This window comes from Lycium barbarum, chromosome 2 (assembly GCF_019175385.1).
Source record: "Lycium barbarum isolate Lr01 chromosome 2, ASM1917538v2, whole genome shotgun sequence".
Classification (NCBI taxonomy): Eukaryota; Viridiplantae; Streptophyta; class Magnoliopsida; order Solanales; family Solanaceae; genus Lycium; species Lycium barbarum.
The window spans coordinates 141,460,096-141,476,394 of NC_083338.1; positions in this window are offsets into that span (position 1 = coordinate 141,460,096).

A 16,299-nucleotide genomic window follows, 5' to 3' on the forward strand; every position below is an offset into this window, starting at 1 on the left:
ATCTCACGATTTCATCTCATGACATGAGATGAAATCATGTCCAAACGGCTTATTGTCTTCCCTAAAGCAATGTTGTATCTTCCATTCATCATGCTGGTCCAGCATTCTTCTTAATTTCTTGATTGTATCCCAAACATTTCACGGAGAATCTGAGGTGTTGAGTAGCCAATCTACTAATAGCTTAGAGTCTACCTCAATTTCAATTCTTCTAAGACTTTTTCTAAACACCATTCAATGTCAATCTCCAATGCCATAGAATGTCAATCTCCAATGCCATAGATGTTGGGAAATAATAATCACACCCAAGAATAATATCCACGTTAAGTAGCAAGAATAAGAGAATAACAAGGACAATAAATCTTTTAACGGGATAAAAAATACAATATACGAGAGGAGCAATATAATAACACTTATTACAACTTGGTAGGGTCAAGAGACTACTACACCTTCAAAAGAAGGACCCGGCACTTTTGTAACCCAAAAAAAAAAAAAAATGGAACCAAACTAGGCTTCACGCACAAATTCTGTGTGTGAAACCCCTACCAAAAACTCCCGACCCCAACCTTTATTCTTTGGGAATCAAACTCAAAATTAAGGTTTTTTTTGGTACTTTGACCGAAGATTAGTCACGTTTCAAAACACCGGAATATAAATATTTTATATATAGCTTAATTTTTTTAGGGGTTGTAAAGTGCTCCGAAATACGTTTGAAAACTTGTTATATTTAGGTTTAAGTGTCATATTTTATAGGGTTTTGATTAATCTCTTTTGTTTTACTCCCAAAGCTATGAAAGTACTCTTTTGGTTCAAGAAAGGTAGAAAAGAAAAAATTACTCTGCTTTTTATAAGGTTTTTCTTTCTTTTATGTCTTTTTTATTTTGTTATTGTATTGTGTAATCCGCACCTTTTGAATGTGCAAAAATAAATATAATAATTAAAAATAATTCATCCAATACGAGAGGTTCATAATAATTGAAAAATATTTCATTCCATTAGCAACGAAATACATCATTAAATTACAATAGACTTAAAAAAAAACAAGTTCTAGACACTCTTCTACTTCCAGATGTGCTGCCACCACGGGAGTTTTGCCCACATAAACATTTATCATGCCCAAATTGCTTACATGTCGAGCACTTGCGAGAGTAAGTCTTTTCGCTAACATCTATTTGATTGTGATAACGGGTTAGCTTATTTTTTTCCAATTTACGGATATGGTTCTTGTTCACAATCATAGAAAACAGCGCGGCTGGTCGATAAGCTTGATCACCAAGGGGACGGAAGTAGTCGGAATATGCTTTAAGGTATTTTACGACCTTATATTCCTCCGCCACATAAGCAGTTACATTTCTGGCCATTCTCTCAAAGCACTTGACTGCATGAGAACATGGCATGTGGTACGTTTGCCACTTACCACAAGTGCATGATTTTGTACGCTCAGTAACGATATATTTGTTTCCTCTTTTGCTGTCGCAATAACCCGTTCTAACTTCATACACTCGTTGAGCGATATCATACTCGGTCATTTGGTGACCCTCTACCTTTCTTCTATGGTGCTCTATCTTTCTGTAGGGCTTTGGCATTCATGTTCCTTCCTCGGCTAATATAGCTCTGACCTGCCTTGTCCTATCCACAAATCGCTCCACGACCTGCCTGAAAGTTAGTCTTACCATTGTGGTGACAGGTAGTTCTCAAGTAGATTTGAGGAGTCCATTGAAAGACTGTGAGCTGTTCATTGTGAGCATGCCCCATCTCCTTCCTCCATTAGCATAAAGCGTCCATTTTTCAACTTCTAATTTCATCAACCAAACATATGCCTCTTCACTCACTTCCCTTAGCAGCTTGATTTTTGCAGCCCATTTTCTTTGTTGATGCTGCATCACAGCCCCCCACATCAATTTGTTTACAGTGCCATTTCCAAACTTTATTTGCAAATTAGCCTTTAAGTGCCTTAAACAATATCGATGGTAAGCATGTGGAGGCTACCACCCTTCCAGAGTACGCATATTGTGCAATATGCCTTTATGACGATCCGATAGGACACATATGCCCTGACGACCCTTAATAACCTGAGTTTGATATGAGTCAAGAACATCCCCCATGTCTCGTTGCTCTCGTTGGCGGCAATTGCAAAAGCAAGAGGGAATATTGACCCATTGGCATCCATACCTACTGCAATTAGGAGCTTAATGTCATATTGGCCATATACATGCGTCCCATCTATCGATATCACATTCCTGCAGTGAGCAAAACCATCAATACTTGGTTTGAATGCCCAAAAGAGGAAATCGCAAATTCTACCCTCTAAAAGCCGCCATTGTACAACAGTGCCAGGATTAGCATGTTTTAGAGCCGCCATATACCCCGGCAACGCCTGAAAAAAGGATTCCCAAGTTCCAAATATCATCTCAAAAGCACGTTTACGCCCGAGAAATCCTTTTCTCTTGCTTATGATTTTACCATATTTTGAGTGGACCATGCTAATACAAGTTTTGATAGGCATCCTGCATAAGTTTAAACAAACAACATTTAGCAATGATATTTTAATTGCTATAAGATATATAATGTAAACTGTCAAATAAGTTACCTTGGAGTTTCCTCAGTGTATTTAAGTAACACATGAGTAATCATGTTTATATCTAAATTAAAATGATCTGCTCGACTTTTTCCAATATCACAAGTGTGCATCGGGTGAAATTTTGTGATTTCCTACTGACCATCAGGCTTAGCAATTCCCAAAAGCAACCACCGACAGCCTTGAGTATGTCGCTTACAAATCAGCCTCCATACCGATTTGTTTGAGTCATCAACCTTAAACACCATCATATCCTTTACACAATACATTCTGACAGCCCGTTGCAACATCTTTTTTGATGTGAACTGCACTCCCTTTACAAGGATGCATTCATCAGTCATGAGATTTTTTTGTTCAATCCACTTTTTTTGGCGACTTTGATCATCATCTCTTGTGAATACAAATGCATCCTCACGACCTTAGAGACTGTCAAGATATGGAATATAGTCAGAATGCCACTGCATTGGGCTATCAGGAATTGGGTTTTCCACCATTGGAGGTGGTACGTGGTGGTGAGTTGGTTCTGGTTGCTTCTGGGGACTAAAATGCATATCTTCTTCATCCCCTTCACTATCTTCATCATCAGTTACCTCTGCATTATTAGCTAGTTCATCGCTATCACTCTCTGATGTATCCACATAACTTGGACAATCAGCGCCATCTAAGAAAGGTCTCCTTCAACACAATAAAAAGCATATGTTAAATTACAAATTCAAATATATATATATATATATATATATATATATATATATATATATATATATATATATATATATATATATTAATTATTTAACGTCAAGGTGATGAACCTACACATATTGATAATGAGCATGGTGTGGAGAATGATCAACTCCACCAAACTGAGAGGACTGCCTTTCATCCACAGTTGGTACCACTGGCGAGTTTTGATAATAATCAGCTGCACCGAACTGAGAATTATTATAATAATCAGCTCCACTGAACTGAGAATTAATATAATAATCAGCTCCACTGAATTGAGAGTTCTGATAATAATGAGTTGCTCAACTAAATTGAGATGATTGCCCAATATTACTCGTATTCGTATCAAGTCTATAACCCCTATAAAGATTTAAAAATGGTTATTTACCAATACATATAATAAACACGTGCTACGACACAAAATAATAATATAAGAATTCATATTTACCAAGTTTGATTTAATTGTTGGGTAAGATTTTCCAGCGGCACCTGGCCACTCAAAATACCCCCGTAAGAACTAAAATTTTCATACGTGTTAGCTTGACTGGGCTATTCTTGCGGTACCTCTCGGGGTATCTGTTCAACATATATCTCAAGAACATTAAGGGCGACTAAATGTTTTAATTCTTCTGGCACATTCAAATAATCCCTCAAAGAATCATCATCATTGATATAATGCCTACCATAAAGCACTATACCATTGGAAACTGATTGTGGATATCTGCTTGTTATAGAGATTTCATACTTACCTGTACTAACCTTCATTTTTTCATATATGTAAGTGATTAGTGATTCATAAGATATTTCAAGTGGACATTTAACATGAACGTTTGGTCTTTTATTGTAATGAACTGTACTATTGTCATCAAGGATAATACCATCCCAATGTATTGAAACCTTAACTGGTGGAATATCTTGAGCCACTTTTTTGTAGGAACTTTGATTTTTATTTTTATTTTGAATGACTTAAGAGAGATTTTTTTGAATGACTTAAGAGACTTAAACTTATGAAATTGATGAGTTTTTAGCTCGTCCAACATTATTCTTAAAGAGATTTATATTGATCCCTATTACGCATTGAAACATTGTGTAATATGAATTAAATTCAAATAAACGGTCAAAAATGTAGCATTGTATTGTCAAATCGGTCCTTTACGTGTCATAAAAAAGCTCAAATTGGCATGCATGATGTGTTGTCAAATCATGTTCTATTGTGCATTGAAACATTGCGTAATATGAATTAATTTCAAATAAACGATCAAAAATGCAGCATTGTATTGTCAAATCGGTCCTTTACGTTTCATAAAAAAGCTGAAATTGGCATGCATGATGTGTTGTCAAATCATGTTCTATTGCGCATTGAAACATTGCGTAATATGAATTAAATTCAAATAAACGGTCAAAAAATGCAGCATTGTATTATCAAATCGGTCTTTTACGTGTCATAAAAAAACTGAAATTGGCATGCATGATGTGTTGTCAAATCATGTTCTATTGCGCATTGAAACATTGCGTAATATGAATTAAATTCAAATAAACGGTCAAAAAATGCAGCATTGTATTGTCAAATCGGTCCTTTACGTGTCATAAAAAAGCTGAAATTGGCATGCATGATGTGTTGTCAAATCATGTTCTATTGCGCATTGAAACATTGCGTAATATGAATTAATTTCAAATAAACGGTCAAAAAATGCAGCATTGTATTGTCAAATCGGTCCTTTACGTGTCACAAAAAAACTGAAATTGGCATGCATGATGTGTTGTCAAATCATGTTCTATTGCACATTGAAACATTGCGTAATATGAATTAAATTCAAATAAACGGTCAAAAAATGCAGTACTATATATAACATGATTGACAAACAACTAGTATTCACTTTAAAACGAGTTATCATGACATTCTACACCCAATTTGGTAATCTTGATTCTATTACATGTTTTACCCCCAGCAAACATATTTGAAGCAATGGGTAGGACATGAGAACTAGATGATGATGATTTTCATTACTCAAATAACCCTAACAAAAGATTCAGTCAAGAATACAATAAAACAATGAGAGAGGAGTGGAATTGGTGTGTTAGGGGGGCTGAAGCACTGGAGCAAAAGTTAGCTTCAGTAGGGCTTAAACGCCCAAAAAAACGTGCTATGTCAACGCCTCGCGGAACTCCACAAGAGTTTAATTTTGTTCTTAATCCTTTTCGCGAAGAGAACAATTGAATGCAAATACGTTACCATAGGGTAGAATATGGTATACATAGTAGCATAAGATTTAGATCCAAGTCGGATTCAGACTGTGAAATGTCTGATGAAGATTAATATTTTTCTTATAATAAGGTAATTAAGTAGGTGGGGGCATAAAGACCCCCCCCCCCCCCCCCGAGGGTATTTGGGGGTTTGCAACTATATAAGTAGCCTTTTCTTTTGTTATTAGACTACAATGTATTCAATGTCGAGTAGTAGAAAATTAGCTTGGTCTTTACTCCTTCCAAAAGAACCAAATAGGAGTGATGATGAGACTTCAAATCATAGCAGTTTTTCGAGTGATACCAGTGATTTCAAACTAGACGAGCTAAATCCCCACCTTCTTATAGAGCGTAATGATGATTTCTGTAGTGTGAAATATTCAGATCTGCAAGAATATTATTGCGGTTTACGCCAAGAATGGTCACATTGGATTGCCGAATCAGAACGTCTTGTTCGTGACTTGGAAAATATCAACGCTCCAATCCCAACAAGATACTCAATAACCATGCCTCGAGTGGGTCCAACAACTTGCGAGCTTGCCGTACAAAGGATTAGAAAAGAAAACAATAGAATGCTGGCAAGACGTTATAGATTTTACATGCTAAAGTTGGCCGAAAAACAAGCATCATCAACAGATAGAGAACTAACATCTCCTGAAAAAAGATGTGTGTTAAGAGACCACCAATATCGTTCTGATGACGATATTGAGGACTTCTGTTCTGATGACGATTAGGGTCTATTTAGGCTCACTATCTTAGATTATGGGTCATTTAAGTTTCGGACTAAGGCTGTTAATCTGTATTTTTATTTTATAATGAAGTCATAAATTTGAATTAGTTTGGCATGTTTTTAATTCTTCAAAGTTTATTGTTAATGTCTATTATTAATTGACAATTTAACAAAGAAACACAAATAAATTAGTACATAAAGGGTGCGGATTACATTATAGGGGAAAAGGTACAACTAGTAAAAAAACATAATTCATACAAATATTAAACTTAATAAACAAAATACATATAAATAATGAACAACAACAAGATGGCACAAATAATCTTCCACAATTTAAGTTTTTTCTTTCAAAGCAATTTTCTCGTGTTGAGACTCTCTAAGTTTAGCCTTCAGCAAAATTAATTTTTTTTCGGAATCGGTGAGCAAGACCTCCAAAAGTTCAATTTTTTCTTCAGCTTCCACAAGCTTAAATTGCGAGTCCAACTTAGCGGTATCTCTAGAGATATGTGAAGTCGCGGTATCTCTATCAAAAAGTGAATTTTTAAACTTCGCCGCCACCGTTTTATCCACGTGAACGCTATCTTCCCACTGAAAGTGTTTGCAACCGCCCATATCCTATAAACATTACAAGAAAATCAATTTTTTAAAGTAAAATGTATGGATAACGTGAAAAAAAAAACACTAAAAAAATGTAAAAACACTTACTTCGGGCACTTTACAACGCCGAAAATGGCGACCCGTATTATCTTGGGTCTTTGATGTTTTTAGTTTACAGTAATAACTGCATTCACAAATATCGGGTTGTATAACAAGCATTGAAGTTTCAAAACTTTGAGACATGTTTTTGAAAGTGCAAAAGTGTGTTGAAAGGGTGAAAATGGAGGAAATGAAAGAGAAAAGCATGCATGTGTTGGGGTCAGGGGTTTTTGGTAGGGGTTTCATGCAAAGATTCTGTGCGTGAAAGGGCGAAAGTGTAAATGTACACTTTGGCCCTTTCACCCACAGAATCTGTGCGTGAAGCCTAGTTTGGTTCTTTTTTTTTAATGGGTTAGTTTGGTTCCAATTTTTTTATTTTTTTTGGGTTACAAAAGTGTCGGGCTTTCAAAAGAAACAACATTCTTTATTTCACACAATTCACTATAATATTACTCCTACTCTCTATTTTCTCACAGACTATTTTCCTCAATCGTATGTGTTACTCTCTCTACACTCAATAACTCTCTCTGATTTTGGTGTACATAAAATGAGGGACCGACTCCTCCATTTATAGGAAAAACTTGCCTCAATCTCAGCCAATTAGAACAAAGTATGCATCGCAATTCGCAAATTGCAAATTGGTTGTTAGCAACTTGTTTCCATCGCAACTTGCCGCCCATAATTGCAATCAGCCAATCACCTTTCTTTTCTTTTTCCTTTTTTTTTTCTTATTTTATTTCAATGTATTTAATTATTTAGGCCCCACAGCCATGGCGTCCATTGGAAAACTTGTTGACAATTTATATGAACAAAAGTGTTTGGCTGGTAAGTTTAGGAAAGAAAAGAGAAAAAGAAATTGGATTTGGTTGGTGAGGTGCATGCGATATGATATTTATTTTATTAAAATATTAATGTCATGTGAAATTGGGTTTCACTTTGTCACTTTGTATATGTTTGTATATTTTGGGTTATTTTTTGTAATGTAAGTTTTGGGCTATTTTTTTACAATATAAGTGACCAACTTGTATATTTCTGAAATTTTCCCTAAAAATATTTGTTGCCATTTCTTTTTATATTTTATCTTTATTATATTACCCCTTAAGTATGGCAACAAAAATCTAATCTGTTTGGTAACAAAAAGAAAAAAAAAATTGTGGTTAAAAGTTTTATAATATAGCAACGATTGAATCAATTTGTTGCCATTTATTAAATTTACAAAAAGTTGTTGCGCTTTTATATATATTTAGTGTATTTAATTTATTATATTAACTATAAAATATGGCAACAAAATTAATATGTTTGCCACTAAGAAAACTTTTGTGGTGAAAAGTTCTACTAATAATATAGCAACAACTAAATAAAGTTGTTGCCATTTATTTATATTAGGAACAATATTATTGTTGTTAACGAATTGTTGCCGATCCTATATATATGATGTGGTTTATCCTATATTATTTCCTAATTATAAGAGAAGAGAATTTTTCACCTGAATATCGAATTACTCTACAAGAATTTTCACCACTGTTTCGAGGAGTCGAATAAGAATTTCTCTCTTTTATTATCCAGTTCATCGATTGTTGTCTGCTGCTTCATTTATTATTTTGATTATTACCTGTTTCTTCAATCGCTTAAATCAGAGGTTTTATATAATTTAGAATTTTAGATTATACATACGCTGCTAAAGACTTCTTTCAAATAATCCAATTGATGCTTTTCCAATAAACGGGTTTTAGGCTAAACAGTTTGGCGCCCATCATATTTATATGGATGCATGCATGCACGTATGACTGTATATATGCATGTCAGCTAGTCATGTGTGTGTATGTATGAAATGTTTTGGAAAAAAAAAATCTATTGCTATGTTTTGAAAACTTAATAATATCACCATAGTTTGTTATTAGAGGCATAAATAGTGCTATTTATGAAAATCCCTATAAGAATACCCATTTAACCCATCTATCAAAAGCTTACTTCGACAAAAATAACAAATCCCTTGCCTTTGCTTGTAGCCTTTAGCTACAAGTCTTGCCTTGTGTCTTTCCACCTCTCCATGGGCATTCTTCTTTGCCTTGTATGCCCATTTGACTCCAATTGCTTGATGACCCTTGGGAAGAGTTGTTAATTTCCAAGTGTTGTTCTTCTCTATTGCCTTGATCTCCTCCTCCACGGCTTGTCTCCACCTTTTGTCTGTAACAGCTTCATCAAAATTCATTGGTTCACTATCAGTAAAGAGACAATACAAAAAATCAAAATTAGTAACTTCTTATGTATCATCATAGATCCCTTGCATGCTCCTCATTCTCTGTGCCTTTTCACTTGAACCTTCTTGAGAAGAAGGATATGCAACATTTACTAGAGAAGGAGGTGAGGTTGCATCCTGTGCAGGTGACATCGTCTCCTGTTCTTCGTCATCTCCAAAGTATGGAAGAAAATCATGTCTTTTCTTCCTAAGCCTCCCAATTCCATGTCGCTTCTTCATCAAATTCAACATCACGACTCACAACCACTTTGTTGCTGCTTGGGTTGTATAACTTGTAGCTTTTGAATTTGTGTCATAGCCAACAAACAAATGCTTGACACTCCGATCGTCAAGTTTCGCTCTCCCTTGATGTGGCACATGAGCATAGGCTATGCTCCCAAATATTCTCACGTGTTTAATAGTTTGCTTTCTTCCGCTCCATGCTTCTTAAGGGGTTTGATCTATAACATTTCTTGTTGGAGATCTGTTGCTCAAATACACTGCACAAGAAACAGCCTCGGCCTAAAATTCTTTTGGCATATTTTTTAGCTTTCAACATACATCTTGCCATATTAAGAAATGTCCTGCTCTTCTTCTCCACAACTCCATCTTGTTGGGGTGAGTAAGGTACCGTTGGAGGGAGACGAATCCCATGAGACTGACAAAAGTCATTAAATTCTTTTGAAGTGAATTCGCCTCCTTTATCAAATGAAGAGATATGGTGAAGAGTTGAATGATGATAGGGTCGTTGCAAAAATACTATGATCCCTAGATTCAAAGTTTAATTATATTATTGTTGCCATTGAAGAGTCCAAGGACTTGGACACCCTGACCATAGAAGAACTCACGGATTCTTTATAAGCACATGAAGAAAAGTTGAAAAAACCGAAACAAGAGTTAGTTGAACAAGCTTTGCAAGCAAAACTTTCTTTGAAGGAGAAAGATGAAAGGCGTGGCTCACAACAAAGAGGCCGTGAGAGGGGAAGAGGCCGTGGTAGAGGAGGAAGAGGTGGTAGTCAACCTCCGATCAAAGAAAATAGAAGTCAAGACTACAATTAAGGAAGAGGCCGCGGAAGAGGTAGAGGATGGAGGTCAAATCAAGGAAGGTATGACAAATCAAATATTGAATGCTAAATAATTTGGAGGAGATAAATAATTTTGTGGAGAGCAAAAATGAAGATGAAGATGACACTTTACTCATGGCATGTAAAGAAGAAAGTATAGAAAGAAATAAATGGTACCTTGATTCCGGTGCAAGCAGCCATATTTGCGGGAAGAAGCATTTATTTGAGGAGTTTGAGGAATTTAATGGTGGCAACATCACTCTTGGAGATTCTTCAAAAGTTCAAATCAAAGGAAAAGGTACGATTTTAATTCATTTGAATGATGGAAGTCATCAATTTATCTCCAAGTTCAAATCAATTTATGACAATCATTTGAAAGATAAAAAGTTGACTATGAAAGATGAAAATGGGAGATTGTTACCCAAAGTTCCTATGGCTAAAAATAAAATGTTTATTTTGAATCTTCAAAGTGATGTACCGAGGTGCTTATTTTCATGTATCAAAGATTCATCTTGGCTTTGGCATATGAGATTTGGCCATTTGAATTTTGATAGTCTAAGATTGATGAAAAAGGAAAGTATGGTGAAAGGGCTACCAACAATTAACCATCCTAATTAACTTTGCGAAGGATGTCTTTTTGGAAAGCAATCAAGAAAAAGCTTTCCTAAAGAGTCATTGACAAGAGCACGATGCCCTTTGGAGTTGATTCATATGGATGTGTGCGGACCTATCAAGCCAGCCTCACTTGGTAAAAGTAATTATTTCCTTCTCTTTATTGATGATTATTTTTGGAAAAATTGGGTTTATTTTTTGAAGGAAAAATCTGAGATTTTTGAAAACTTCAAGAATATTAAGAGCATGGTGAAGAAACAAAGTGGCTACCAAATTGGCTACCAAATTAAGTCACTTCGGTCCGATAATGGTGGAGAATTCACTTCAAATGAATTCAAGGCTTTTTGTGTAAAAAATGGAATTCGTCATTTATTGACTGTTCCAAGATGGCCTCAACAAAATGGCGTGGTGGAGAGGAAGAATTGGACTATTCTCAACATGCAAGAAGTATGTTGAAGAGCAAAAATATGCCAAAGGAGTTTTGGGCTGAAGTAGTTGCTTGTGCGGTATATTTATCAAATCGTCGTCACACCAAAAGTGTTCGTGGCAAAACACCGCAAGAGGCTTGGAGTGGTTTCAAACCAAAAGTTGCTCACTTGCGAGTGTTTGGAAGTATTGCTTATGCACATGTGCCGGATGAAAAGAGATCTAAGCTTGATGACAAAAGTGAGAGGTATGTTTTCGTTGGTTATGCTCAAAGATCTAAAGGTTATAAGTTATATAACCCACGAAATGGCAAGGTTACCACAAGCAGAGATGTTGAAGTTGATGAAGATAGTGCTAGGGAATGGAAATCTAAAGAGCAAGATTACTCTTTTAGTCACATTCCTTGATGGTGAAGAAGCTATGGATCAAACTACTACACCACCTATAACACCTCCACCTCAAGTTCAAGAAGTTAGGGAATCAAATTCAAGCAGCGTACCTCAAAATTAAGACTAAAAGTCTTCGCGAATTGTATGATACAACAGAAGAGGTAACAACAAATTTAACTAATTTAACTCACTTTTGTTTATTGGTGGACAGTGAGTCTTTAAGTTATGAAGATGCTGCCCGTAATCCAAAATGGAGAGATGCGGTGGATGAAGAAATCAAGGAAATCAAGAAGAATAACACTTGGGAGTTGGTGAAACTTCCAAAAAGAAAAAGCTCCATTGGAGTCAAATTGTTACACCTCTCACTTTCATACGTTGAGTTTCACCAAATGCTAATTGTCCTAGCCTTGGGAAGTAGGATAAATTTTTTCGAGGTCATAGGGATAGATATGTCCATCTTGAGTATATAATGGAGTAAAATCATGTTTAGTAAGCCTCGGGAAGGTTTAAGACTCGTCGGATCATCGGAGTTAAGTTTCGGTGGAAGTTTGGTAAAATGTCACATTCTGGCGCACTTTGTGGCACAACATGCGAGCAGCAAAGCGCGCTTTATGGCCACGCAGTTGCGCAGCAAAGTGTGACAGTGAAATTTGGTAATGTTGCAAGGTCTACGACACAACATGCGGCTAGCAAAGCACGCTTTGCGTCTAGCAAAGCTTGCAGCATGTTGTGCCGGTCCAGAATTTTCGGGACCACTATAAACAGACCAAATTCGACCCCAACTCATTATTTTAGCATTTTGGACATAGAAACCTCTAGAAACTCTCTCAACAACTCTTCTTATGAGCTAAGACCAAAATCAAGAGCAAATCCAAGAGAGATCAAAGATCAAACACCAAGAATCAAGAGACTCAAGTGCAAAGAGGCTCACTAGGGTTAGTGGAAGTTAAGAAAATCCTTTGGTATTGGAGTTGGGGGTTTTTCTCAAGCAAAGTATCTTCATCCAAATATCATTCCTACACTATCTAAGGTAAGTTTATGGTATTTTTATGTTGTTTGAGGTATTGAGAAGTTGAAACATTTGGATTGTAGAAGAATATAGAAAATGGGTCATAAATGTGGGAATACTGTCATTGTTGAGTCATAACTTGGATTGAGTCATGACTATTGATATGTTGTGATTGTAAGTATGTTATGAATGACATTTAGAACATGGGATAAGTATTATGTGTGAGAAAACATAATAGTGAACTATGGCCATGATTGTGGAGAAATTGAAGTGAAATTGTGAAATGTGGATAATGTAGATGAATGATGATTGTTTCCTATAATATTGTGATTGTTGTTGTGAATGTTTGGGAGTTGATATGGAATACGGAGGAAGTTGTATAAACAAAGGAAATGCTGCCCAATTTTCTCTAGCATTAGTAAGCACGTTCGTATAATCGATTAGCTAATGTTAATGCGAATTCTTTTGAAGGTAGAAACGTGGGCAATGAAGGAAAATGAGCAAGCGATAGAATAGTTAAACGAAAAAGGTATGTGAGGCTAGTCCTTTCTTTCTAAGGCATGAATCTTATGGCATGAATTTCCTCCTTCTTCATGAATCTCCTATCTTCAAGAAAACTAAGAGTCTGTATTCAAAGATAGTCATATGAGATAAGAGATACACTATGAGTACGATAATGACGATGATAAGCTTAGGTCTAAAGATTCTAGAGTCCATGATATGATGTTCCTATAAAGCTAATGATGCTATCTATAATCCATTGATGTTATCTGTCATATACACTCACCTTATATGCTAAATTCCTTCAAGGTGAGGCAGAATGCTTATGAATACTCCATAATGTAATCGGGGGTTCACGACCTTATGTCACCCTGATAAAGTGTAGTTGTCCTTGAGTTTTCATGCATGCATTATGATGAGCACATGATGATGACATTACACCGCGCCTATATGGCCAGGCAGACACCGCTAAGGCGGGCAGCGTATACACCATGGCCAGATGGCATGGGCAGACACCACTAGTGGGCGGCATGATATGGTACCCCGGACGCGGGAGGCCTGGACGCAAGCTAATGCTAATGATTATCACACCGTACCTATATGATCGGGCAGCTTATACATATATGCATACGTGATATGATGATGATTATGAAAGTAAGCCAGCATGCATTATTTCTTTTATGATTCACAGTCAGTTACAGATTGCTCCTCATTTGATGCTTCCCTATTTCAGTGATGTATTATTATTGTTGATGCCTTACATACTCAGTACAATGTTCGTACTGACGTCCGTTTTCTTTGGACGCTGTGTTCATGCCCACAGGTAGACAGGGAGGCGATCCAGACTCGTAGGAGCTATTAGCTGATTTGAGAGCACTCTATTTTTCCGGAGGTGCCATTTATTATTATTTTGGTATATATGTATGTGTATGTTTTGGGCATGACGGAGTCCTGTCCCGTCCCTATGTCTAGAACTCCAGTAGAGACTCGTAGATGCGTAGTGTGGGTGTTATGGTCTCACAGTTTCTCATTGTGTATATATATATATATATATTATATTGATAGCCGAAGGGCTTATGCATATAAAGGTGAATATGTTTCAAATGAAAATAGTTTTCTATGATCATGAGCATAAGAAATATGACTGGACGCAGGATGAGTAGTAGAATGAGTGGTGCTAGGTGATTAGCCCCGGGTGCCCGTCATGGCCCTAGTCGGGTCGTGACACAAATGGATTTACAAGCTAAAGAAAAATTCCAAAGGAGATATGGAGAGGTACAAAGCAAGATTGGTAGCAAAGGGGTACAAGCAAAAGGCTGGTATTGATTATGATGAGGTGTTTGCACTAGTTGCTCATTTGGAGACAATCTTCTTGATTATTTCTTTGGCAACTCAAAACCAATGAAAAATCCATCAAATGGATATGAAGTCAGCTCTTGAATGGGGTTTTGGAGGAAGAAGTTTACATTGATCAACCTTTGGGCTATAAGGTTGAAGGACATGAAGATAAAGTGTTGAAATTGAAGAAGGCTCTCTATGGCTTGAAACAAGCTCCACGGGCTTGGAATTGTAGAATTGACAAATACTTCCAAGCAAATGGTTTTTCAAAGTGTCCACATGAGCATCCACTTTATGTAAATAGTAATGAAAATGGTGACATATTACTTGTTTGTTTGTAAGTGGATGATTTGATCTTGACATAATTTAAAGATGTTTGAAGAATTCAAGAAAGCAATGACGAGAATTTGAGATGACGGACATTGGCCTAATGTCATACTATCTTGGAATTAAAGTGGAGCAAAAGAAGGATGGCATTTTATATCTCAAGGAGAATATGCAAAGTAGATTCTCAAGAAATTTGAGATAGAGAATTGCAAGCTTGTTAGCACCCCCGTGGACTGTGGAGTTAAATTGCCAAGGCATGAAGATGGAGAAAATATCAATCCCACATATTTCAAGAGTCTTGTTGGAAGCTTAAGGCACTTAACTTGTACGAGACGAGATATCCTTTTTGGTGTTGGACTTGTCAGTCGCTTTATGTAAACTCCAGTAGCTTCTTATTTAAAAGCAGCCAAAAGAATACTCCGATACATCAAAAGTACACTGGATTATGGAATTTTTTATTCATCTTCCAATGATTTCAAGCTCGTTGGCTATTGTGATAGTGATTGGGCTGGTGATGTTAATGATCGGAAAATTACTACCAGGTTTGTTTTCTATATCGGTAATTCTGCATTTACATGGAATTCCAAGAAACAACCAATTGTGACTTTGCCAACTTGTGAAGCGGAGTATGTAGCAGTTTCTTCTTGTGTTTGTCATGCAATTTGGCTAAGGAATTTGTTGGAAGAACTTCACCAACCACAAGAAGATGCAACTAAGATTTGGCCAAGAACCCGCTGTTTCATGAAAGGAGCAAGCATATTGATACTGAGTATCATTTCATTAGAGATTGCATATCGAAGAAGGAGGTAGAGCTTGAGTTTGTGAAATCTCAAGACCAAGTTGCGGACATTTTCACCAAGCCGTTGAAGATTGATATTTTTCAGAAGTTGCGGATGGCTCTTGGAGTAGGGAATCAAGTTTAAGGGGGGATGTTGAAAATAAAAAATTTCACATTATTTTATTTGTTCACATTATATTTAATTTTGTTCATGAACTAGTAGATTAATGTATTAGAAGATACCCAAATTGGTGGAAAATTCTAGATTAGTCTAGTGAGTTCATTCACGTACTTTGGGAGATGAAGTCTATCATGCATGTACTTTGGGAAAAGGAGAAGTCTAGACTTAAATGAAAATGCATGTACACATTAGCTAGATACATGGTGTAGTTCACCAATAAATATCCATGTATGCTAGCCATTTTGTTGAAGTCAAGTTGAATAGTAATTTATCTTTCCTCCATTTCTCTTCTAGTGAGTTTTTGAGTGTTGTTTGTATTGTCTTGCTCTCCCAAATTTCCAACAAGGAGATCCACTAGGACTGCATTTAGGACATCGATTTTTTATTTTTATTTTTAAAAAAAAAAAAACTTAGTATATGTTAATTATAGTTTTACATTTTTCCAATGTTTCAATTTCTTTAATTAATTT